This window comes from Marmota flaviventris, chromosome 7, assembly GCF_047511675.1.
Source record: "Marmota flaviventris isolate mMarFla1 chromosome 7, mMarFla1.hap1, whole genome shotgun sequence".
In the NCBI taxonomy this organism is placed as follows: domain Eukaryota; kingdom Metazoa; phylum Chordata; class Mammalia; order Rodentia; family Sciuridae; genus Marmota; species Marmota flaviventris.
In genome coordinates this window covers 85696075-85720291 of record NC_092504.1, presented here as the reverse complement: position 1 = coordinate 85720291, position 24217 = coordinate 85696075, and the positions used below count along the sequence as shown (strand labels likewise).

Below are 24217 nucleotides of genomic sequence, written 5' to 3'. Positions count from 1 at the left end.
TGAGGATCGAACCCAGGGCCTCACACGTGCTAGGTGAGCGCTCTACAGCTGAGCCATAACCCCAGCCCCTGCTTTATAATCCTGAAAGGTAAATCAAAGAGGATGTGATAATATTTTATAAACTGCAAAGAACCAAATAAGTAGGTGTTATTAGTAACTGATAGAGAAAATGCAACAATTGCTAAAAAAAAAAAGTACAAAATGCTAGAGATTGTTCTGTTTCTCTTAAGATGATTGACCTATTTGATTTACTAAAGGACTCACAATGATACTTTAAATAAGCTATTATTTATGTGTTATAATCGAATTTCATTAACAGTCATTTCCCTCTGGCAACTGGTTAAAAATAATGGATCTTCAACCTGAAGATTGAGGGAATTGAAAAAATGTCAAAGTGTGCACTGGAGAGGCTTCTATTCTTTGTGTTCTTTGAAGACTTGAAGGGACACTTGGCAGAGTTCAATGTGATGCTTATCTCCTTTCAAATAGTGGGTATGGTCATTCCATCTTGGTTTTCCGGACTTCTTGAAAACTGAGAAAAGGTCCAAAAAAACTTCTAAAAGCTTGAACAGGGTCAGAGCCACAGAGAAATGTACCTATTTCCATAATTTCAATTTATTGAATTTTCTGAAGTTCCTTGGGAGTATTTACAAAAGAAGCAATTTTAAATCATTCATATCTAAATTAAGTCATTTGTTTTCATTGCTATTTCTGTTTGTGTAAAGCCATTAAAACAGTTATTTTTAAATGAAGAGCTCATTTTACAGATTTAATAGATTTTACTTGTTTATTTTTATTCAGAGTCAAATTTAAATAAACAGTAAAGATCATTTTTAACGGAAAAACCTAAGCATCATTCTTTGATCATGAAAATGTCTTCACTGTGAAAGGAACACAGTGGGACTTTATGCAATGAAAGTTTACTAAGCAAATGACTAAAATGTGAAAGTCCTCCAGCAGTCACATTAGACTGGAGAAATGTAAAGCTCTCACCAGGTGCTGCCATTACAAATCTGCTGATGAGAAAATGCCTGCTGGACTGCACTTTTGAGGCCTTCTTATTTGTAGTTTCCTTTTTTGAAAAGGAACAGAAAATTGATTCTTTTAGTTTCAATGTGGTCGTGTCATTTTAACAAACTTGTCCTTCGGTCCTAAAGTGGCTTCAAAGAATAAAACTTTCTCTTGCATTTATGGGCTGCTAACACCTTGTAAATTAGAGGTTAAACCACTTTTTTGTGACTTTCATGAAGACTTCAGCAGAGGGCTGGGGATGTGGCTCAAGCAGTAACGCGCTCGCCTGGCATGCGAGGGGCACTGGGTTCGATCCTCAGCACCACATAAAATAAAATAAAGATGTTGTGTCCACCGAAAAGTAAAAAATAAATATTAAAAAATTCTCTCTCTCTCTCTCTCTCAAAAAAAAAAAATTAAAATTAAAAAAAAGTCAAACCCTCCCAGGGGTGATGGGGTCATAGGAAGTACACTAAGTACTTTCAGGAAGATTTTAAAAGGAACTCTTTAGGAAAATGGATACCCCCAAAGTTGGACTTGGATTGTTCAGCAAATCAAAACAGAAGAAAACAATGGATATAAATGTTCTTGGTACAAAAATGAGAGACTTACTGTTTGAACTATCAGTAGCTAATCATTTAATTTGAAAATAATATAAAATGCCCACAATCTAACATATTTCTATCCAGCTTTGAACATTTTGAAATTACCATGTTGTATTGATACTAAAAGTATTTTTCCCCTCAGTTCTTCTATTCAATTGTCGTATTCCATAAATTAACTTTCCCCACCACCGTCACCCTCATCCCTATGATATGGATTCCACATAATATCTAATTGATACTTGGTTGTTTCAGACTACAAAAATATTTTTCCATGGAGAGAATCTTCAGAATAGTTTTTAGATACTTTCTCAAAATCCACAATTAAGTCCACTTTTTTCATTATAATTAGAAATAAAGGAAGCTGATTTATGGTAATACAATGACATCCTATAGAAAAAGTAAGACAGAGTTGCTTGTCTATGTTTCTTGCTGGTAACTGGGTTATGGGATACCTGCTCTCTATTCAGGATGCTCTTTGCAATGAAGATAAACCCTCACCTGACTCCCTTGTCCAACTCAGACCTTCAGATTATGTGTAACTCCACTCAGGGCTGCTATGCTAGTCTACAAAAACATTTGGCATTGTCTGAGATAACCTCACCTAGCTCTTCTTCCATTAATCCCAAAATGAGTGACAGGAAGAAACCCAAATTGTTTGCATGGAAACCCAGAAGTCTTAGTTTGGACTTCTTTTTCTTTTCCTGCAGTAAAGTTGCTGGAATTAAAACGGACAATTTAGATTTATGTGGAAAGAACTTCAGGATGCACTACTAAAGAAAAAACAAGTACAGAACAAAAATGCTACCATTTGTAGAAAGATGTATTTGAATGCATGAACTATCCGCAGAGATCCATGGAACTGATAATATTGATTAATCTGAGAAGAGCATGGTGGAGAGAGGGGTAGAAGGTGAGAGTGGGAGAGAGATTTCTCATTGTGTGCTTTTTCAGGCTGTTTGGATTTTATAATATTTTGCACATATTACATTTACTTACTTATACACACACGCACACACACACACATACTCAAACTTGATAAAAAGAGACAAGTAAGAGAATCTTTCAAGAGAGAAATCCCAGTGCTTCAGAGCCTCAGTATTTTTCATATGATGGAAGACTGATAAAATTCAGGGTCTCCAGAGAGTAGTTAGTGATAAGGAGAAAACTGGATGCCCTAGAGACAGGGTCTGTGGAGGGTATAAGGAGGTAAAAGAGTCAGCCTGTGTAGGGCCCTCAGTTCTCCCTATGGGCAGTGTGGGACAGTTGCTGTGGAAGACAGAGTTCTAAGATGGCCCCCAGACTCCTGCCCACTGGTGAACAAGTCTGTATCAGCTCCTCCTCTGAGTACAACAGAACCTATAGATGTGATGGCATGCCACCACTGTGATGGGTCCTAATCAGTTGTCTTGGTTTCCAAAGAAAGAAGATCCAGTTGGGCTGGACCTAAGAAGGTGAGTTTTCTTTTTTAATTGGTGCATTATGACATGTAATAGTGGGCTTGGATGTTACATATTCCTACTAAACTGCAAATTTTATATTGGATCCACAACAAACAGCCAGCCTCCTATATGCACATAACATAATTTGGTCCATTTCATTCCCCACTACTTCCATTTCCCTTCCCTCCGCACTTCTCAGGTCCTCCTACTCTACTGGTCTCCCATCTATCTTCATTAGTTTCCCCAGCTGCCATTTTTTGTTCATTTTTTTTCTCTCTAGTTTCCACACGTTCTCGACAAGCTGGTGAGTTCTTAAGAGGACAGATCTTTCAATGAAGTCAGAGGCACGTGCTCCTGGCCTGGAAGCAGGCAAATGTTTCACCAGAACTCCTTGCAAAGGCCACATGGCAGGGAATTTTGGGTGCCATCTAAGAGTGGAGAGCGGTCCAGCCAACAACTAATGAGAAAATAGGGACCTCAGCTCTACAACTGCAATTCTGTCAACAACCCAAATGGGCCTGAAAGGGACCTGGAGCCTCAGATGAGAACTGAGTGTTCTCAGCAGTAATGTGCCAGATTTCTGACAGAAATCTTGAAATAAGAATGGGATGTACTAGGGGCACTTGGCCACTGAGTCACATCCTCAGCCCTATTTTGTAGTTTATTTAGCGACAGGGTCTCACTGACTTGCTTAGCACCTTGATTTTGCTGAGGCTGGTTTTGAACTTGAGATCCTCCTGTCTCAGCCTCCTGAGCTGCTGGGATTACAGGTGTGCACTTGGTGCCTGTTGGGCACTGTGGTTTTTGTTTGTTTGTTTGTTTTGTATATCATAGAAACTTTATTATTCCTCTAAATTCTTAAAAACTTTAAAAAGTTCCTTGCTCTACTTATGGTACCATTTGTAGACATTTAAAATGCGTTTGCATTTATAAATAGTTTGCAGATAATTTAATGGATGCTGTTTTAAACTGGTCGGAATCCATGGCACCATGTTTTAAACAACAAACAGAAAACTAACAAGAGTTGCTTTTGTTACGGGGTCCCAGTCTATTATGAAGTTCGCCAATGGCCCTGGGGCTCCCAGTCACCCACTATCAGTACCAGAGGCCATGTAAGTAAGGAAAGAAGATTTGGGAGGTACACTATTTTGCTTGTCATATGTCTCCTAAACCAAGTAGCAATTTTCCTTGTTGATTCTAAATTTCCTCAAAAAGTACTCCTTGTCATCAGAAGAAATTTTTAGTACAAAAAAGAAACTTCACCTTAAATATTATATTTAAGTATTTACTTACTCAGCAAAAAAAAAAAAAAAGAAAAGAAAAGAAAATCATGGCATATGCAGGTAAATGGATGGAGTTGGAGAAGATAATGCTAATTGAAGTTAGCCAATCCCAAAAAACCAAATGCCGAATGTTTTCTCTGATATAAGGAGGCTGATTCATAGTTGCCGCAGTCTGGCTGGGCACAAAATCACGAGCCACTCTAGCAGGAACAAACTTTATTTTTGAAACTGCCGCCAATGCCCCGTAGGCTCCTAGGAAATATGCCAACCGTTTTCCCGGCCCCAAAAGGAAGTCCCTCCTCCGGAATTCCCTCCTACCGCACTTCCCCAGATTGTACAGTATTCCATCATTGTTCTCTTCTGCCCCTCCACTGATTTGCTCCTGTTAAAGTCATCCTGACCTTCTTCCCAAACCCATGGACACATTACACATTTCTGTTTTCATCCAGCTTCACTATTCTTTCCCACCCCCTTCCTTTCCCCTCCCACCCCTTTGCCCCATCTAAAATTCCTCCATTCCTCCCACGCTCCCCCCACCCATCGCCATTATGAGTCAGCATCCTCATATCAAAGAAAACATTCGGCCTTTGGTTTGGGGGGATTGGCTTTATTCACTTAGCATTATATTCTCCAACTTCAACTATTTACCTGCAAATGCCATGATTTCATTCTCTTTTAATGCTGAGTAATGTTCCATTGTGTATGTATACCAAAGTTTCTCTATCCATTCATCTACTGAAGGACATCTAGGTTGGTTCTAAAATTTAGCTATTGTGAATTGTGCTGCTATCAACATTGATATGGCTGTGTCCAAGGAGTGGGATAGTGGGTCAAATGGTGGTTCCATTCCCAGTTTTCCAAGGAATCTCCATACTGCTTTCCATATTGGCTGCACCAATTTGCAGTCCTACCAGCAACATGTGAGTGTGCCTTTTCCCCCACACTCTCGCCAACACTTATTGTTGTTTGTATTCTTAATAGCTGCCATTCTGACTGGAGTGAGATGAAATCTTAGAGTAGTTTTGATTTGCATTTCTCTGATTGCTAGAGATGTTGAACATTCTTTCATATGTTTGTTGATTGATTATAGATCCTCTTCTGAGAAGTGTCCAGTTCCTTGGCCCATTTATTGATTGGGTTATTTGTTGTTGTTTGTTTGTTTGTTTGTTTGTTTTTGGAGTTTAGCTTTTTGAGTTCTTTATATACCCTAGAGATTAGTGCTCTATCTGATGTGCTTGTGGTAAAGATTTGCTCCCATTCTGTAGGTTCTCTATTCACCTCACTGATTGTTTCTTTTGCTGAGAAGAAGGTTTTTAGTTTGAATCCATCCCATTTATTGATTCTTGGTTTTAATTCTTGCAATACAAGAGTTTTATTAAGAAAGTTGGTGCCTAATCCAACATGATAGAGATTTGGTCCTACTTTTTCTTCCATTAGGTTTAATTCCTAAGTCCTTAATCCACTTTGAGTTGAGTTTTGTGCATGGTGAGAATAGCTGGATATAAAATCAGCACCATAAATCAAAGGCATTTTTGTACATCAGTCAATTCTGCTGAAAGTGAAACTAGGAAAACCACCCCATTTACAATAGCCTCAAAAAAAAAAATAAGATACAAATTTAACAAAAGAGGTGAAAGACCTCCACAATGAAAACTATAACATGCTAAAGAAAGATATTAAAGAAGACCTTAGAAGATGGAAAGAACTACCTTGATCTTGGATAGGCAGAATTAATATTGTCAAAATGACCATACTACCAAAAGCACTATACAGATTTAATGAAACCCCAATCAAAATCCCAATGGAATTCTTTATAGAAATAGAAAAAGCGAGCATGAAATTCATCTGGAAAAAATAAGAGACCCAGAATAGCCAAAGCAATCCTTCGCAAGAAGAGTGAAGCTGGTGGCATTACTATTCCAGACCTAAAACTATACTACAGAGCAAAAGTAATAAAAACAGCATGGTATTGGACCAAAATAGACCTGTAGACCAATGGTAGAGAATAGAGGACACAGAGTGTAGCCCACATAACTTCAATTATCTCATATTAGACAAAAGTGCCAAAAACATACATTGGAGAAAAGATAGCCTCTTCAAAAAAATGGTGCTGGGAAAACTGGAAATCCACATGTTTTTTCTACATCATTCTAGGGAATATCTCCCCAGCCTCTCTGAGGACTCCTCTTTTTTTCTGTATAACTCCTAATATTACTGAGTTTCTTTCTCAATGATCTCTTTTCATCCTGTCTATTCTCACTCATTAATCTCTAACTAGTTAGTTTTTTTTTTTTTTACTAACTCTAAGTCATTTATCCAAATTCCTATGTGTCTTACCTAGGTCTGTTATTCTTTCTCCTAAATATTTCCTTCCCATTCTTTTTATTTCCACTATTATTGTTTTTAACTAAGCCCAGTCATCACTTGTCTAGAACATTACAGTAATCTTGTAACTCTTTTCCTTAACTATCTTGCCTTCCAATCTACCACCTACTGATATAAACCTTGCCTCATAATTCAATTTTCCCACTACAACAAGCATTCTCTCTCTTTTCTCCTTCTCCTCCTTTTATTTATTTATTTATTTTTTTTTTGCAAAACTTCATCCCCAGCCCTCAAGGTTACCTTCTAAAAAAAAGTTAAACGATTTAGTTACCATATACCTATAATTTCTTGTGAGTCCCCAGTGTTTTGGACACAAATTTACACACTTCTTAAAATGAAACAGATAGCTCTTACATTATGAGCTAATTGCTGCCTATTTTTCAAGCTAATTTCCACTGATCTATCTATCATTGTGATGGCTTTAAGGATATTGATTATGTGCTCAGTCTGGTCGGAATCCATGGCACCAAAAGAACACTTGGCACAAAGCAGATACTTTAAACTTGTTATTTATATTCAAAATTATAAAACTCAGAAAATCAAAATGAACATGATGCTGCAATCAGTCCTTCTCAGTGTGTCCCAATGCACTTCCTTCATAGGTGCACATGTCAAGCTTCTGCCATGGCTGAAGCTTGTGCTATTAAATTTTCACCCAAGGAACCACTATCTTTGCAAACTTCCCCAAACTGAATATGGTGATCACAAATGAGATATTATATGTGTGTTTCTGCGATTCTGGGGACTCTACCAGGAAATCTTATCAAAGACCAACTTGACTGTTCTCTAAGTATCTGGAAGATAAATGACTCATTAGGTCCCTCCTCTTCCATCCATACCCTTTCTTCTTTTCCAAGTGTCCAATGCTCTCTTCTAGGCTCTCAAATACCCAGTCCTTCTCCCTAAACACTCATTTTCTAACATTTTTACTCACTTACCTCACAAACAATTCTGCAAAACCAATTAGTCCCTCACATGTTTTTAAGTTGATATGCATTGTTTATCATAACTTTAAATAGTTGTAGAAGACCTTTAAGAAACAAAACTTTAACATATTCTAAATGTGCTCAATGAAAATGATATATCCCAGTGATTTGAAGCTCCCTATCATCCATTTAAAAACACATGTGCAAGTTCTTCAACAATAGGAAATTTTACATTATTCCTTTATCTCCTTAAAATTCTGTTTTCATTTCACTTTCTCCATAAAATTTTCTCCTAATATAAAATAGTTTATATGCCTCAAAGTTTGGATTGCATTTTTTTTTTCTTTTTGGTACTAGAGATTGAACTAAGGGACACTTGACCACTGAGTCACATCCCCAGCCCTATTTTGTATTTTATTTAGAGACAGGGTCTCACTGAGTTGCTTAGCACCTCACTTTTGCTGGAGGTGGCTTTGAACGAGAGATCCTCTTGCCTCAGCCTCCTGAGCCGCTGGAATTACAGCCATGAGCCACCGTGCCTGGCTTGAATGCATTTTTAATATAATGAAAATATGTGTATGTTGAAACTATTTTTGCTTCTTTTGACATTAGACAATAAGTATTAAGTTTTTTAAGATAAGTTATACCAATAATACTCATTCAGAATAATTATTCATTCAGAAAGACAAAATTATATAGTTTGATTAGTATTAAACAGAAAAAAAGTTTTATTTAAAATGCATTTTTCAGTGAGATGTATGGGGATTTTAAAAATTAGTTCATGGATGAATTTTATTTACAGTTAGAATAAAACAGTATTTCACAAAAATGAAACTCTGTTTAGAAATAGAAAGAGTTTTGTTATACAATGCTTTTTAGTTATGTGAACTTTTTCCATGGGCATTTATTAAGAATTATGTAGTCCTCTCTCACAAACAGTTTTGTAAAGTGATCTATCTTCTAACTACTCAGTTCTTTCATTCTGTTTTTTGGGGAGGCAGAGCTGGAAACCATGCAACTTGCCTGAGGTTTTCTTACCTAGTTATTAAAGTCCTTCACTCTCTCAGATTCTGGGAAGTACACCAAAGGCTTTACCAAAATGTTTCAAATTACCATTAAAGAAATCTATTCCTCTTCCATTCACATAAACTTCTTCAACCCAGAAGACTCAGAAAGGATTAAGAAAGTTTAAATATCATTGCCTTCAAAAACTTTTCCAATAAAATGCACTTTTTAAAATATTTTTTAAGTTGTTGGACATGATACCTTTATCTATTTATTATTATGTGGTGCTGAGGATCAAACCCTGTGCTCGCCCATGCTAGATGAGGCTCTACCGCTGAGCCCCAACCCCAGCCCCCAATAAAATGTATTTTGATAAATAATTTAAAATTTTCTCTTGTATTTTTGATTTGTTTTTGTTTTTTGGTCAAAACTTGGACTTTAGATTGTTTCATGGAAGGACAGTGCCCACCATATAACCCAGTTAAACCATCCTCACTATCAAACCAGTCAGCCTCACCAGATTTTCTATCAGAAAAATTCTAACTTCATTTTTGGTGTAAATAAACCAGGTAATGCGTGTGTCTCTGTGACATCAAGCTCACTTCTGCAGTCTGATTCTGAGATGCAGCACAGAAATGCAGTCTTAATAAGATTTTGTCCTTTAATAATAAATTTAAACAATGTCACATTCATTGTTTCTTACTGATCTTCTATTTTCTTGTAGCTCAAAGGACTCTCCATTCTGATTTAGTCCAAATAAGGAGCTTTTTGCTCTTTGATTAAGAGAAGGAACTTTCTGTAGTAATACAACTCCCAGCATACCTTTCAACAGAGTAATTCCTAAAGGGGTGTGTCTTGTGACAAAACTGCCGGGTGTTGAATTACACAACCGTGTTCTGAGACAGTGACAGCATTTGTTTTCTTTCAGATTCCAACTTCCTGAAACCAAGGCTGTTTATGAGAAACAGTATATTTCGGAGACGTTGTACTGGAATTAATTCTTTCCAGAGTCAGATTTGCTGGATCTTAAAGTGTTTTTCCTCTTCTTTGAGATAAAAGTGAGTATCAGCCTTCAAATGAGTAATTGCAGTAGATGTTGTTTATAAAGGATGGCATTATGTGTACGGAAGTACTTCCTCAAATTGTAAATTACTGTATACTTGCTGACCCTATTCATTAACATATCTTGTTTACATTTAAATGACTTTGGTACTCTAAGAACATCTACACTTCTGAAAATTCCTCAGAAGTGGGTGAATGGAGGGATGGGATGGAGGAGGGGTGAGGGGAGGTGGGGAAGGGCTACTTACCTACAGTGATAAACTTCAGTATTGTGAAGAGGAGAAAATGAGTAAGTTTTTTTTTTTTTTAAATAAGGCTTAATAATAAGGTGCTTACCTCACAGAGCTTGTTAGACCTGCTAATGAACATCTGACCTTATTTGTCACTGAATCAAGATGTTTGATTAAAGCTTTAAAGAATTGTTGAGATTACTTAGTTTAAAAACCAACCTTGGTACTTTTGCTTAACTACATAAGAAGTAACCTTAGAAACAACTTCTTTTTTGATGGAATCAATAACTTTGCTAAGAAGCATGTAGATAAAAGTTACTCTTGACACATGGGAAGAACTGGCAGGAATTCTGGATGTGGGCAAGCATTACGTAGTGAGAATGAAAATCTAAATTCCTTCCTGTGTCTAGTTAGAAGAATCCTTTCATTGAAGAATTTTATCATTTGCCAGGTCTGGTGGCCCCTGTAATCAGGAGGCTGAGGCAGGAGGATCATGAATTCAAAGCCAGCCTCAGCAAGAGCGAGGTGCTAAGCAGCTCAGTGAAACCCTGTTTCTAAATAAAATACAATAAAAGTGGGTAGGGATGTGACTCAGTGGTCAAGTGCCCCTGAGTTCAATCCAAGATACTCACCCCTCTAAAAAAAATTTAGAATTTGAATGGAGGACTCTAGCTTACTTTGGAAAGCCACAAATTAAAACCTTTAATATTATTTGAGATTTTCAGAAGGCTTATGGCAGAAGCAGGACCAGAAAACAGAGGACTTTATGACACAACCTAATGGCATCTCTATTTCTAATATTTGCTTTTATCTCCCTCTCGGTTTTTGTTTTGTATTTTTACTTAGCGTCTCTAACATTTTTACATATCGACTTTGGGTTGGGTGATATATCATCTTTAAGAACACTTTAAATTTCTCTTATGTATTCGCTGTCACTGTCCAAGCATATACATATACATATACATATATACATATACACCATCTCCCCAAACATGATGGAGAGAGCAAGTGTAACTGTGCCACAGATCCCAGAGGCCTCCAAGTCCGGGTGGTGTGCCACGGATTTCATGTCTGTAAGGTGTATATACTTTCTCATGGGGGTGGATGTCAGCAAAATTACCTCCTGGGGGACACTCCAGAAATGAACAAATGCCAAGTCAAGTCATTATGTCTGCTGAACCAACAATTAACTTCTCTCATCTCCTTCCCAACTCTGTCAACCTCCAGCCTGGAAAGGAGCAAAATACTTAAAATTATTCTAAAAATAACTTCCTCCCCACTTTAAAGATCATATGAATCTGAGATGGATCTAAAGTTCTTCCCCCCATAAGACACCAAAATGTTACAGCATCCCTACCTGCACAAGAAGGAAGCCAATAATTAATTTACATTTAAAAAATGTATTTAAAATTATTTTTTCAAAAACTCATGTAAATCAAATGACAGATGTTATAAAATCTTACATATGATAATACTGAGTGGTGAGCATGGCTGATCTGTTAATCTGGAATGGTACTTCTCCTATAGGATCTAGTTTGGGGTTTCAAACCTGGAATTTTCCTTAAGAATACATGTGTGTGTGTGTCAAGATATTTCTGAATTCCATGACTCCTACCATTCTAAAGAATTTTACAGATCCCTTTCCCCTGAACACACACATATCCTGCCTTTTCTGTCCCTTAATTTTTCAATAGAATGATGTTTGGGGGCATAAGCTGTTCTTTGTAAAGAGTTTTTCTTCTTGAAATTTTAAGCACCTAGAGGCTGAATAATTTACAGGAACTTGCATTCACATTTCTGGTACAAACACAGTCCCTATGCTTGTTATTGTCATTGACACCTCTCTAATCAGGGGAGTCTTTGTTTCTTGATATTAACTGTGACATCTTGGATGTTGCTATTTGCTTTATTTATAGTGTCTTAAGGATAAACAAACTTAAAAACAAGACTATTAGCTGGTGCTATCATTCTGTGTCTGAAAAACAGAAAGAGATGATTATAGCCTAAATAGCAGATAGATACAAATACAGTTTCTCTAAAGTATGACATACCTACTACTAACTATAGGTGACTTTTTTAACCATTAAAAATTTGAATTACACATTTAGTTTGATGTGAGCAAAAATTATAATTACTTCATAAAAACTCTGATTTATAGATATTATTGGAAGACACTAAATAAAAAAAAACTGAGATGATTTACTATTGATTTAAGAAACAAATAATACTACAAGTAACATGCAGATACAGCAAAAACAGTGACACCCAAATGTAGCTATGTTGCCCTAATGCATTTGAGACGTGGATATTTTCTAAACCAGTGCAGTGTCTCTGAATTTCACTGGTCTTGGGTTACATCAACCAGTTGATAATATCACCTGTCAAATTTCCTAGTTACAGATGTAGAATATATTTGATGAATAAAGAAGTACTACAAAGTGGCTGGGGTTGTAGCTCAGTGGTGGAGTGCTTGTCTCTCACATGTGAGGCACTGGGTTTGATACTCAGCACTACATAAAAATGAAAATATTGTGTCCATCTACAACTAAAAAAAATTTAAAAAAAGAAATGCTACACATTTCATTTTGAATTATTATAAAACTGATGGAATGCAGAAGGTGGCCAATATTTTTTGAAATAGAATCACAAAAATGGTGAATTGTCCCAGAATGAGAGCTATGGCTCCCTTCTGTTGGTCTGATTAAGACACACAAAGACCTCTACATTGAGGGATGGGGAACTCCAACATCATCTGGGTCAAGCACCATTGATGTATCTTATGACAAAGGTCATTGAGAAAATGGTCGTGTCCAGTAATTCTATTTCTGGGAATCCATTCTTGGAAGGAAATACTTCTAAGTAGGGAAAAAATTCACACAGGTATTCATCACAAAGGTATTTATAATAACCAAGAAATTCAAGCATTCTAACAAAGGGGAAAGTTTAAACAAATTATAGTCTACCTGTAAACCATGCTGGAATGAAGGATAGTAGTATCAGCACAGGAAATGTTGAGTGAAAAATTGATTAAATATCAACTATTATAATTAAAACTTTTAAATACATGCATAAAGTGGCACAGATAAAAATTCAGAAATTTATATGGTTGTTGTAGTGACAGATAATTGTTTTTCTTCCTGTCTCTATTTCTCTGAATATACTATGATTAAAAAAACTTTTGGGGCTGGGGATGTGGCTCAAGTGGTAATGTGCTCGCCTGGCATGCGCAGGGCACTGGGTTCGACCCTCAGCACCACATAAAAAATAAAATAAAATAAAGATGTTGTGTCCACTGAAAACTAAAAAATAATAAATATTTTAAAATTCTCTCTTTCTCTCTCTCTCTCTTAAAAAAACTTTCATTGGATTTTTAAAAAATGCTTAATGCATTTCATCTTCTATGTAAGGTTATTGGGCATATATAATTTTTTTAAAAAATTTTTTATTTGTTCTTTTTAGTTATACATGACAGTAGAATGTATTTGGACATATTATACATACATGGAGTACAACTTCCCATTCTTGTGATTGCACGTAATGTGGAGTTACACTGGTCATGTATTCATATAGAAAAGTTATGTCTGATTCATTCTACTGTCATTCCTATTCCCATCCTTTTCCCTCCCCTACATTCCCCTTTATCTAATCTAATGAACTTCTATTCTCCCCTCTCCCATTATTGTGTGTTAGTATCCACATATTTGGATTTTTGGAATTGGGTTATTTCACCTAGCATGATAGTCTCCAGTTCCATCCATTTACTGGTAAATTTCATTCTTCTTTATGACTTAATAATATTCTTTTGTGTATATATACCACAGTTTCTTTATCCATTCATCTGTTGAAGGGCACTTAGGTTGGTTCCATAGCTTAGCTATTGTGATTTTAGCTGCTATAAACATTGATGTGGCCATGTCAGTATAGTATGCTGATTTTAAGTTCTTTAGGTTTATGCCAAGGAGTGGGATAACTGGGTCAAATGGTGGTTCTAAGTTTTCTGAGGAATCTCCAGACCCCTTTCCAATAATAGTTGTACCGATTTGCAGTCCTACCAATGTATAAGTGTGCCTTTCCCCCCCACATCCTCACCAATATTTATTGTTACTTGTATTATTGACAGTTGCCATTCTGACTAGAGTGAGATGAAATCTCAGTGTAGTCTTAATTTGAATTTCTCTAATTGCTAGAGATGTTGAACATTTTTTAAACGTATTTGTTGATTGATCATACTTCCTCTCTGTGAAGTTTTTGTTTAGTTCCTTAGCCCAGTTTTTATTGGGTTATTTGGTTTTTTTGTGTTAAGTTTTTTAATTTTTAAATTCTTTTTATATCCTGGAGATTAATACTCTGAGTTGTGGAGGGCAAAGATTTTCTTCCATTCTGCAGGTTCTCTCTTTGCATTCTTGATTGTTTCCTTTGCTGTGAAGCAGCTTTTTAGTTTGATACCATTACATTTATTGGATCTTTATTTTCATTCTTACACAGTAGGAATCCTGTTGAGGAATTAAGTTCCTAAGCCAACAGATGAACATTTGGTCCTATTTTTTCTTCTACTAGGCACAGGGTCCCTGATCTAAAGCCTAGGACCTTGATCCACTTAGAATAGAGTTTTGTTCAGGGTGAGAAATAGGGGTCTAATTTCAACTGGCTACATGAGATAACTGTATTGATGTGGGTTTATGTCTGTAAACATTGATCTTCACGTCTGTTTTGGTACCAATACCATGCAGTTTTTGTTACTATAGCTCTGTAGTATAATTTAAGTTCTGGTATCTTGATGTTTCCTGCTTTACTTTTCTTGCTGAGGATTACTTTGGCTATTCTGAGCTTATTTTTCCAAATGAATATTATGACTGCTTTTTCTGTTTCTGTGGAAAAAAATCATCAGAATTTTATATATATTACTCTTTTGAAAAAGCTAGTAGAATGCATTAAGTAAAACTAAATATATATAAGTAAAACTAAAATATATATAATATATATATATTTATATATATATAAAATATATATAATATATATTATATATATATATAAATATATATATATTATATATATATAATTAAAATATAAAAATCCATTGTAAGGAGATACACCGTGGATTTTCAAGATGGTGGAAAGAGAAGGTGGCTTTCCTGGCTATTCCATGGCATGAAATCAAGCAAGCAGATATGCACTTCTGAGCAAGGTAGGTGAAAAAAAAAAAGAGTGTGTATGGGGGGTACTTTACTGGAATTTAATACTGAACATTCAAAACAGATTCGGGACTCAGGAAATTGGATATAATAAAATAAGAAATTTCCAAAAGCACAAGAAATAAAATCAAGAATCAATAAATGGAATAGATTCAAACTAAAAAGCTTCTTCTCAGCATAGGAAACAATCAATAATGTGAAGAGAGAACCTACAGATTGGGAGAAAATCCTTAACACATGCACATCTGGTAAAGCTTTAATTTCCAGGATGCAGAAAGAATTCAAAAAATTTAACACCCCCCCAAAAAAAAAACCCAAATAACCCAATCACTAAATGGGCTAAGGAACCAAACAGACACTTTTCAGAAGAAGGTATACAATTGATCAACAAATATATGAAAAATGTTCAACATCTCTAGTACTTAGAGAAATGCAAATCAAAAAATACTCTTAAGATTTCATCTCCTTCCAGTCAGAATGGCAGTTATCAAGAACATAAGCATTACCGTAGGTACATGTATGATTGCATAAATGGTGTATACATTGTATACAACCAGAGAAATGAAAAGTTGTGCTCCATTTGTGTACAATTAATCAAAATGCATTCAGCTGTCATGTATAACTAATTAGAACAAAAACATAATAAAATGGTCATATTTAAAAATAAATAATAAGTGTTGGTGAAGATTTTGGAGAAAAGGTACACTTGTACATTGCTGGTGGCACTGGAGATTGGTGCAAACACTCTGGAAAGCTGTATGGAGATTCCTTAGAATACTTGGAATGGAACCACCAATTGACCCAGCTATCCCACTTCTCGTCTATACCCAAAGGACTTAAAATCTTCATACTACAGTGACACAGCCATATCAATGTTTATATCAGCCCAATTTGCAGTAGCTAAATTGTATAACCAACCTAAAGGCCCTTCAATAGATGAATGGATAAAAAAACAAACAAACTGTGGTACATATACACAATGGAATATTATTCAGCATTAAAAGAGAATAAAATCATGGCATTTGCAGGTCAATGGACAGAGTGGAGAATATCATGCTAAATTAATCCCAAAAAACCAAAGACTAAATGTGTTGTTGGTAAGTGGAGGCTGATTCGTAATGGACGGGTGGAATGGGAAAAATGGAGAAATTTGTATTGAGCAAAGGGGAGGGAGGGGAAGAAGGAGCATGGGGGTAAGAAAGATGGCGGAATGAGACTCACTTCATTACCCTAGGTACATGTATGATTGCACGAGTGGTGTGTACGTCCTGTACAACCAGAGAAATGAAAAGTTGTGCTCCATTTGTGTACAATGAATCAAAATACATTCGGCTGTCATGTATAACTAATTAGAACACAAAAACAATAAAAAGGTCTATTTAAAAATTTAAAAAAAGAAAGAAAGAATAAAAGAAGTCCCACAGCTGCTGTTGCAGATGGAGGCACCTGCCAGAGTGGTCCCTCCATGAGCAAAGTGGAAGGATAGTAGAATTAAAGGAACCCACATTTTTAGGAGTCCTGAGGTGTGTTTGGATATGGAGAGTCTAGAGATCAAAGACATTGCCTGACTAAACTGAAAGGCACACTGCATAAAATCTTTATGCAGGAAAGAAGCCCAACTATCCCGACTGCATGCAGAGGACATTAGAAGGAAGCATTTTGCAGCTACAGTGAGGGGCTGGCAGCTGAGGGAGCTGAGTCCTGCAAAACCCAAGATTGCCCCAAAATATAGGCCTGGCAAACCCACACTGCATGGCATAGAATGCACCTAAGCAATCAGGATATAATCAAACATGGAAAGAGGTTTAAACAGGGGAAACTGGTTTTGGAAAGCCCCCCAGATCTCCCCTCCCCCTCCAATCCAGCTGCTTGCAGGACTGGCTGGGAGTGACACACCTGGCTGGGAATTTGAAAGGGGGTGGGAGAAACTGTTTTTAGAGACTGAGCCTGAGACAGGTGACATGGTGGACTAAGAATTGACTCCACCACCACATGAGTGGAACCTGGTGTGCAATTTTCCAGCATGCACGGGCAGTTGCTGGGTCCTGGAGTTGTGCTGATTTTATCTCTAGTTCAATTGGCATTCAGCAAAGAGCCTGGAGCCCACCTAAGCTTAAACCCCACCTCCAGGAGTTTTACCTAAGGGATTAGCTCTCCCACTCTAGCAACTTGACCCTGAGGGTGAAGCAAGCATCATACTCTAGTCAACCCCACCTAACTGCTGAGAAGGAAGCTGAGACTCTTTCGAACTCCGATAGGAACAATTCTTTAACTTTTCATCCAGATCCCCCCTTTTTTCTTTTTCTTTTTAATTGTAAAAAGGCTGGCCTTCCTTTTTTATTTTCTTTCTCAGCCCACTTCATACATTCCGAATCTGCTTTCCACCACTTTTATTTCTTATTCTTTCTTTTTTTTTTCCCCCACCACTTTTCTCTATTTCTGTATGATTACCTCATAAAACCATTGGGCTAAATTCCACCCAGATGCTCAGGCTGAACACATGGGGATCACCCTGGATCTCTCATTTCTTAACTTAATAATACCTAATGGATTTTGAAGTCACATTGATTCAATTCTCTAGATATCTTTTGACTCTACTCATACATGTCAGTTCTCACGAGGTTCAGGTCCTCAGCCTCTGATCTCAGCCCCTAGTCTGGGTTAGGGCTGTGTTCAGCAGTTTATATCACATCATCTTATTCAGATGCTTCTCATTTCTTCTGCACTTATTTTAATAGGCTTCACGATCTGCCAGCTGCATTTTCTCCAGCCATACCATTTACCTCTCTCCAATACTCCAGAAGAACCTGAACACCAGGGTGCTTGTTCTCAGACATGTCACACTCTTTATCACCAAATGCTTGGAAGACCATCTCTTTCTTATGTGACCTACTTTTTTTTTTTTTTTAAGACCCAACTGATGAATTCTTTGGGGAAAACTTCATTTACATTACTGCTCTCTACCAGAGTGGATGGCCACTTCATCCTGTTCGGTTGGCATTTCTTGGGAATGATAGCTTTCCTTTACCCCAGAATATAATGAAGTGATTTGTGATAATTTCTTCTTTGTCCTTGTACACACTTAATTCTCTTTGAGGACCAGGTTATAACTTTTATCTCAGAATCCCTAATTCATGAAACATTGTAGATGGCCAATATGGATTTCTTAAATAAAATTTCATCAATCTCTATTGTTCTGCCCAGTTTATTTATTTTTTTTAAATGAGACTTAGCTGAAGCTCTCTAGCTCACAAAGGAAGACATTTCCCCTAAGGATTAAGTAAAAACAAAAACTCATAAATTCATCAACCCAGCACTTAAAGAGCTGCATGGAAGTCTAGCAGGGAAAGGTAACTTGCACAAATTCATAGAGCTGATGTGACAGAGTCAGGGTTAGAATCCAGGTCACCAACTATGCCATGAGTAGAAAGAACCTGGGAGCAAGAAGTTGGGATCCAATAGGAAGTGATTAGTCACAAAGCAGAGAGAATTCCTGAGCAGGCAGCATCTATCTAAGGTAACAAGTCAAGGAAGTGCCTGCCTCTCCAATGATACTCCATCTGTTCACCTGTGCTGAATAATAACAGCTAATATTACAGTCCCCCCTTATCCATAGGAAATACATTAAAATACCTTCAATGGATACCTGAAATTGTAACCAATACAAAACTCTATGTATTGTATGCTTTTTCCTATATATACATACCTATGACAAAGCTTAATTTATAAGTTAGTCACAGTAAGAACTAACAATAGCTGACAATAAATAAAACAATTTTAAAAATATACTTTTGTGTGTGTGGTACTGGGGATTGAGTCCAGGGCTTTGTGCATGATAGGCACATGCTCTACCACTGAGCTACAGCCCCAGGCCTTTTTGTTTTAATTTGAGCCAAGTTCTCATTAAGTTGTTCAGGATGGCCTTGAACTTGCAATCTTCCTGCCTCGGCCTCCAGAGTAGCTGGAAGTACAGGTGTGCATCATGATACCCAGCTTACAATATACTTTTATAAAAATTATGTAAATATGATCTCTCTCAAAATATCTTACTTTATTGTATTCACTCTTCTTCTAATGATGATATGAGATTGTATAATGCCTGTGTGGTGAGATAAAGTGAGATGAATGATATAGGCATTGAGGTATAGTGTTGGGCTACTACATAAGGGTTATTTGAACACTAGCACTGATGTCCTGAGGGTTGATCTGATAACCTAGATGTCTACTAAGTGACTAGCAAGTGGGTAGTATATACAGCATGGATATGCTGGACAAAGGGATGATTCAATATCCTAGGCAGGACAGAATAGGATAGATGAGATTTTATTACACTACACAGAACAGCATGCAATTTGAGTCTCTGAACTTCTGGAATTTTCCATTTAATATTTTTGAACCACAGTTGACTATAGGTAACTGATGTTGTATAAAGTTAGAACTGTGGATAAGGGGGACTACTGTAATAGTAAACAGCATTTATTATTCATTAATAAACATTAGTTGAGCAGGTTCTATGGGTCAGCCTTTCTGCTACAAGTCGTACATGCTTCATCTTGCTTAATGTTCACTACTGTTCTATGAGTCAGGTACTATTATTAGCGTTTACTCAATAAAGGAAAGTGATTATTATTTCTCCCTCCTTGCTCTGTTAGGCTATTGGTATGCTCCACCTCCTCCATCTCTAATACCAGCCACTTATCAGAACTATGCAATTGCCTGTTGGCATCTCCTTTGAGATGACCTGCTAACCAGAACAGAATTTCCCTAGTACCTGCAGATTGTCTGCCCTGCAAAGTGCCTTACTGACTTGAGCAGCTAGCTCCAGACCTCATCCTGGCCTTATCTACTCTCCTCCATCCTGCCATCAATCACATGTTGCTGCACTCTACCTAGATATGAGGGATTGTTTCCTGACTTTGATAAAGGCTAGCACTCACTGATGATGGTTTACTGTGGGAGTCAGTCATTTGTGTAAGGGAAGGTGGGAGACAGGCACAGTACAGAGATGTCCAGTTCTAAAACAAGATTGAAAGAAAAACAGAAGTTAGTACATGCAGAAGTCATCTTTGAGTTAACCATAGAACATGAGTGATAGAGGATGCACCACCAAAATGATCACAATGCCACCAGTCTTGCTAAATCATTTCTGGATACACCTAGGCATCTCAACTTAAAGGCAAAAACCAGACTGCTCAATTATTATCAGACAAAGATTATTTCATTAAACTTTAAAAGCTTTCACTTTATAAAACTTCATTATGAAGAAAAACAAAGACATAAATTTTTTTAGAGAGAGGGAGAGAGAGAGAGAGAATTTTAATATTTATTTTTTAGTATTTGGCGGACACAATATCTTTGTTTGTATGTGGTGCTGAGGACCGAACCCGGGCCGCACGCAAGCCAGGCGAGCGCGCTACTGCTTGAGCCACATCCCCAGCCCAAAGGCATAAAAATTTTGTGATATTTATTTCTTAGTGGACCGTAAAGAGTTCTTACTCTCTTTTTTTATCTAATTTTTGTCTGCAAGTTTTCTATAATAATATTTTTATAATATAATAATACAATGTTTTAAAAATATGCATGTGTGTGTATGTGTGTGTGTATATATCACACAAAGAATCTTTATGACTTTTTTTTTTTTTTGGTGCCAGGAATTTAACCCAGGGACACTTAACCACTGAGACATATCCCCATCCTTTTTATTTTTTTAATGTATTTAATTATTCTAATTTGTTATACATAACAGCAGAGTACATTTCAATTCATAGTACACATAATTTTTCATGTCTCTGATTGTACACAAAGTAGATTCATATCATTCATGTCTTCATACATGTAGTAGGGTAATGATGTTCATCTCATTCCACCATCTTTCCTACCCCCATTCCCTCTCCCTTCTCCTCCCTCTGCTTTGCCCTATCTAAAGTTCCTCCATTCCTCCCATGCTCCCCCCCACACCCCCATTATGGATCAGCATCCACATTCAGCCTTTGGTTTTTTGGGATTGCTTACTTTACTTCACATGATATTCTCCAACTCTGTCCATTGACCTACAAATGCCAAGATTTTATTCTCTTTTAATGCTGAGTAATATTCCATTGTGGGTATATGCCACAGTTTCTTTTTCCATTTATCTATTGAAGGGCACAATTTAGCTATTGTGAATTGTGCTGCTATAAACATTGATGTGGCTGTGTCCCTGTGTACCTGTATGCTGTTTTTCAGTCCTTTAAGTATAAACTGAGGAGTGGGATAGCTGGGTCAAATGGTGGTTCCATTCCAAGTTTTCCAAGGAATCACCATACTGCTTTCCATAGTGGTTATACCAATTTGCAGTCCCACCAGCAATATATTAGTGTGCCCTTTTCCCCACAGCCTCACCAATACTTATTGTTGTTTGTATTCTTGATAGCTGCCATTCTGACTGGAGTGAAATGAAATCTTGGAGTAGTTTTGATTTTCATTTCTCTAATTGATAGACATGTTGAACATTTTTTCATATATTTGTTGATTTATTCCATTCCTTTTTATTTTTTATTTTGAGACAGGGTTTCACTAAATTGCTTAGGACCTTGCTAAGTTGCTGAAGCTAGCTTTGAACTTGCAATCCTCTTGCCTAAGCCTCACTAGCCCTTTCATGTTTGAAATGCTTCTTTTTAACCCTTTTCAGGAGCCTGGAAGCATTTGGTTGTCTGGCAATGCCTTTCTCTTTCTTGCAAGCCAGTAGCCAGAGTATATGTAAAAGGAAATTGCACTTAAAAAAACAAGCATTAGTTATTGTGCCACAGACAGACAGCAGAAATTCCACAGTGTCTCAACAGAGCCATTTCCCCTAAATCACAGCTGACAGAGGAAATGACTTTCTGGTCTGCAAATGCAGGTGCAGGAAGTAAAAGCTGAGTGCATGAACCAGCCCAGGCCAAGTTCCTTCCACAAGGTGCATCCCTTCAGGTTGTCCCATCTGCTCCTTCTCAGCAAATTCACAGCTCATCCAAGGGCTGACCTTTTATTGCACTGTGCAGGGAAGGTGGAGTCAGTAATTGAGACCAATCAGGATTTTAATCGGGGTGTGTTGGGAATGTAATGTTTATTTGGTGATCAAAGTGCAGATACCAAGCTAGAGTTGAAAATATGTCTCTGAAATTCAAAAGAGTTTGGGGAACGATAATGGTCAATGAATATGTGGTATTTAAAACCATTAATTGAATGAAAGGAGTGAGTGTAGAGGAAGAAGGAAAGAGAACTTGAGACAGAACTTTTGCATATTCTAACAGTAAGGAGTTCTAGAAGAGAAGAACAGCCAAAAAGGGTAAGAAGGGGTGATCTGTGATAGGAAAACCAATAGAGTATTGTGTCCTGGGATAAAAGAGAGAAGGGAGGGCTAGGTGCTGTTGGTAGGTCCTCCCCATGAGTGCTGTCTGCTGGGTTTGTCCATCTTTGGTAAGGGCAACCTCAGTGGAGTCATGGGGCAAAACTCTTAAGCTTGTTAAGAGGAAATGAGAAGACACAGTTCAAAGTTTGAGTAGAAACAATTTTCTCAGAAATATTGCTAAGAAAGGGCAATCACTGCTGATGACAGTGAATTCAAGAGAATTTCTTCTGAGATAGAAGAAAGACTGTCATGTTTATAAATAGGATTGAGCCAAGGGAGAGCAAAAAACTTAATGAAGGAAGAGATTTGAAAGAGGAGGGAGAAAGGCTGACGCAATATTCTCAAGTAGACAAGAGGTGGAATTACTGCAAGAATGGAGTGCTTGGTTTTAGATGACTTGTGCAGTTCAGCTCTGGTATCAGATGACAAGGCACAGTATGGGGTGCAGCTGCTGTTAGATTGAGAATGGTGAGTGAGAATGTGTGGAAGTCCTCTTCTGACTGCTGAGGATGGGAGTACAGGAGGAAGGGAGAGAAAATGCAAATACTTCACATGAGTGGGAGGTGAACGGAAGTGCCCTGTGATTGCCTGGGAGCACTAATAGCACATGAATGGTGGAGGTTCAAGTTCAGGAATTGAAAGTGAAGTCTGGGAAATATGGTTATTTCCACCTGCCCGCCCCCCCCCCGCCCCCGGCCTTCCCCTGGCCCAATATTTTTATCTGTGCCAAATCTAGATTTAACGAGACTAGTGATTTTGCTAAACAAGTACCACAAATGAAATCCAGGCTTTCGAAGACTAAAGGGGGGAATTTGAGAATATGGAGGAGTGAACATTGTTTGTAGTCACAGCTCAGCGTGTATGATCAAGGGAGTGAGTGGCATGGGGTGAAAGATGCATCTTGGAAGAAAGCATTTATAAAAACAATGTTTTGGATCACTGCATGGTTATTGAATCTCCAAGAACAGGGTGGGATGCGAGTGAGAGTTTTAGCAGTGACACAGAAGCTAAATAATGCCCTGAGAGTTGGCCCTTGACAGCAACCATGAGGGGCAGAGGGTAACATAATCTGGTGATATGAGTTTCAAAAGTGGGGAGAGGGGAGTGTGGATTAAACAAGAAGGTGAAAGCAAGGTCCAGAGTGGCCATGAAGACCAGGAGACTGCTCACCCAGGGGCTGGAGGAGACTAAGCTGCCTCTTGCAAGGGCTGCAGAGAGGCTATAAATGTAATCATTGTGAAAGTAATGTGATCAAGTAAATTCAGTGAAAATAAATAATTTTTTTTTGTATAAATATCATAAATGATTCCCTATATCTGGTGAGCCCAAGAGTAATAAATCGATTTTTTTTAAGTCAGTGAGTCTCAGAACATGCAGAGTCAAGTCTCTTCATTCTCTGCATAACAAAATGATCAGATATTATCACCACTGATGGTTTAGATTTCTGGTGGTGAGATTTCTCTCCTACAGAATTGAACTGCTTCAAAAGTTGAAGGAGAGTTTTGGAACTGCTTCCTACTTAAGGGGGTGGCGGGGGAGACCAAAAAGCCTTTGATGTGACATTCCTCCTCCTTATATATCTGAAATAATGGATAGTGATGATACCAATTGCAACTTCACTCCTATTTGACCCAATTATGAGAAATATTGTCCTATTCATTCTCTTTTTATAAAAAGTCTTCTGTGTTTAATGGCTTTATCTTGACC

General features: G+C 37.3%; 1 protein-coding gene across 4 annotated transcripts in view; it reads left to right on the top strand.

Annotated features, from left to right (window-relative positions):
- Positions 1 to 9557: 9557 nt before the first annotated feature.
- Alpk1 (alpha kinase 1) overlaps positions 9558 to 24217 on the top strand; it is a 128278-nt gene continuing 113618 nt past the window's right edge. For 3 of the 4 annotated variants that reach the window (XM_027935384.3, XM_071614467.1, XM_027935383.2), the window contains exons 1-2: positions 9558 to 9712; positions 15031 to 15131. The gene's annotated coding sequence lies outside the window, so the exon portion shown is untranslated. The remainder of the gene's footprint in view (positions 9713 to 15030; positions 15132 to 24217) is intronic. The other variant, XM_027935382.3, reaches the window with a different exon arrangement.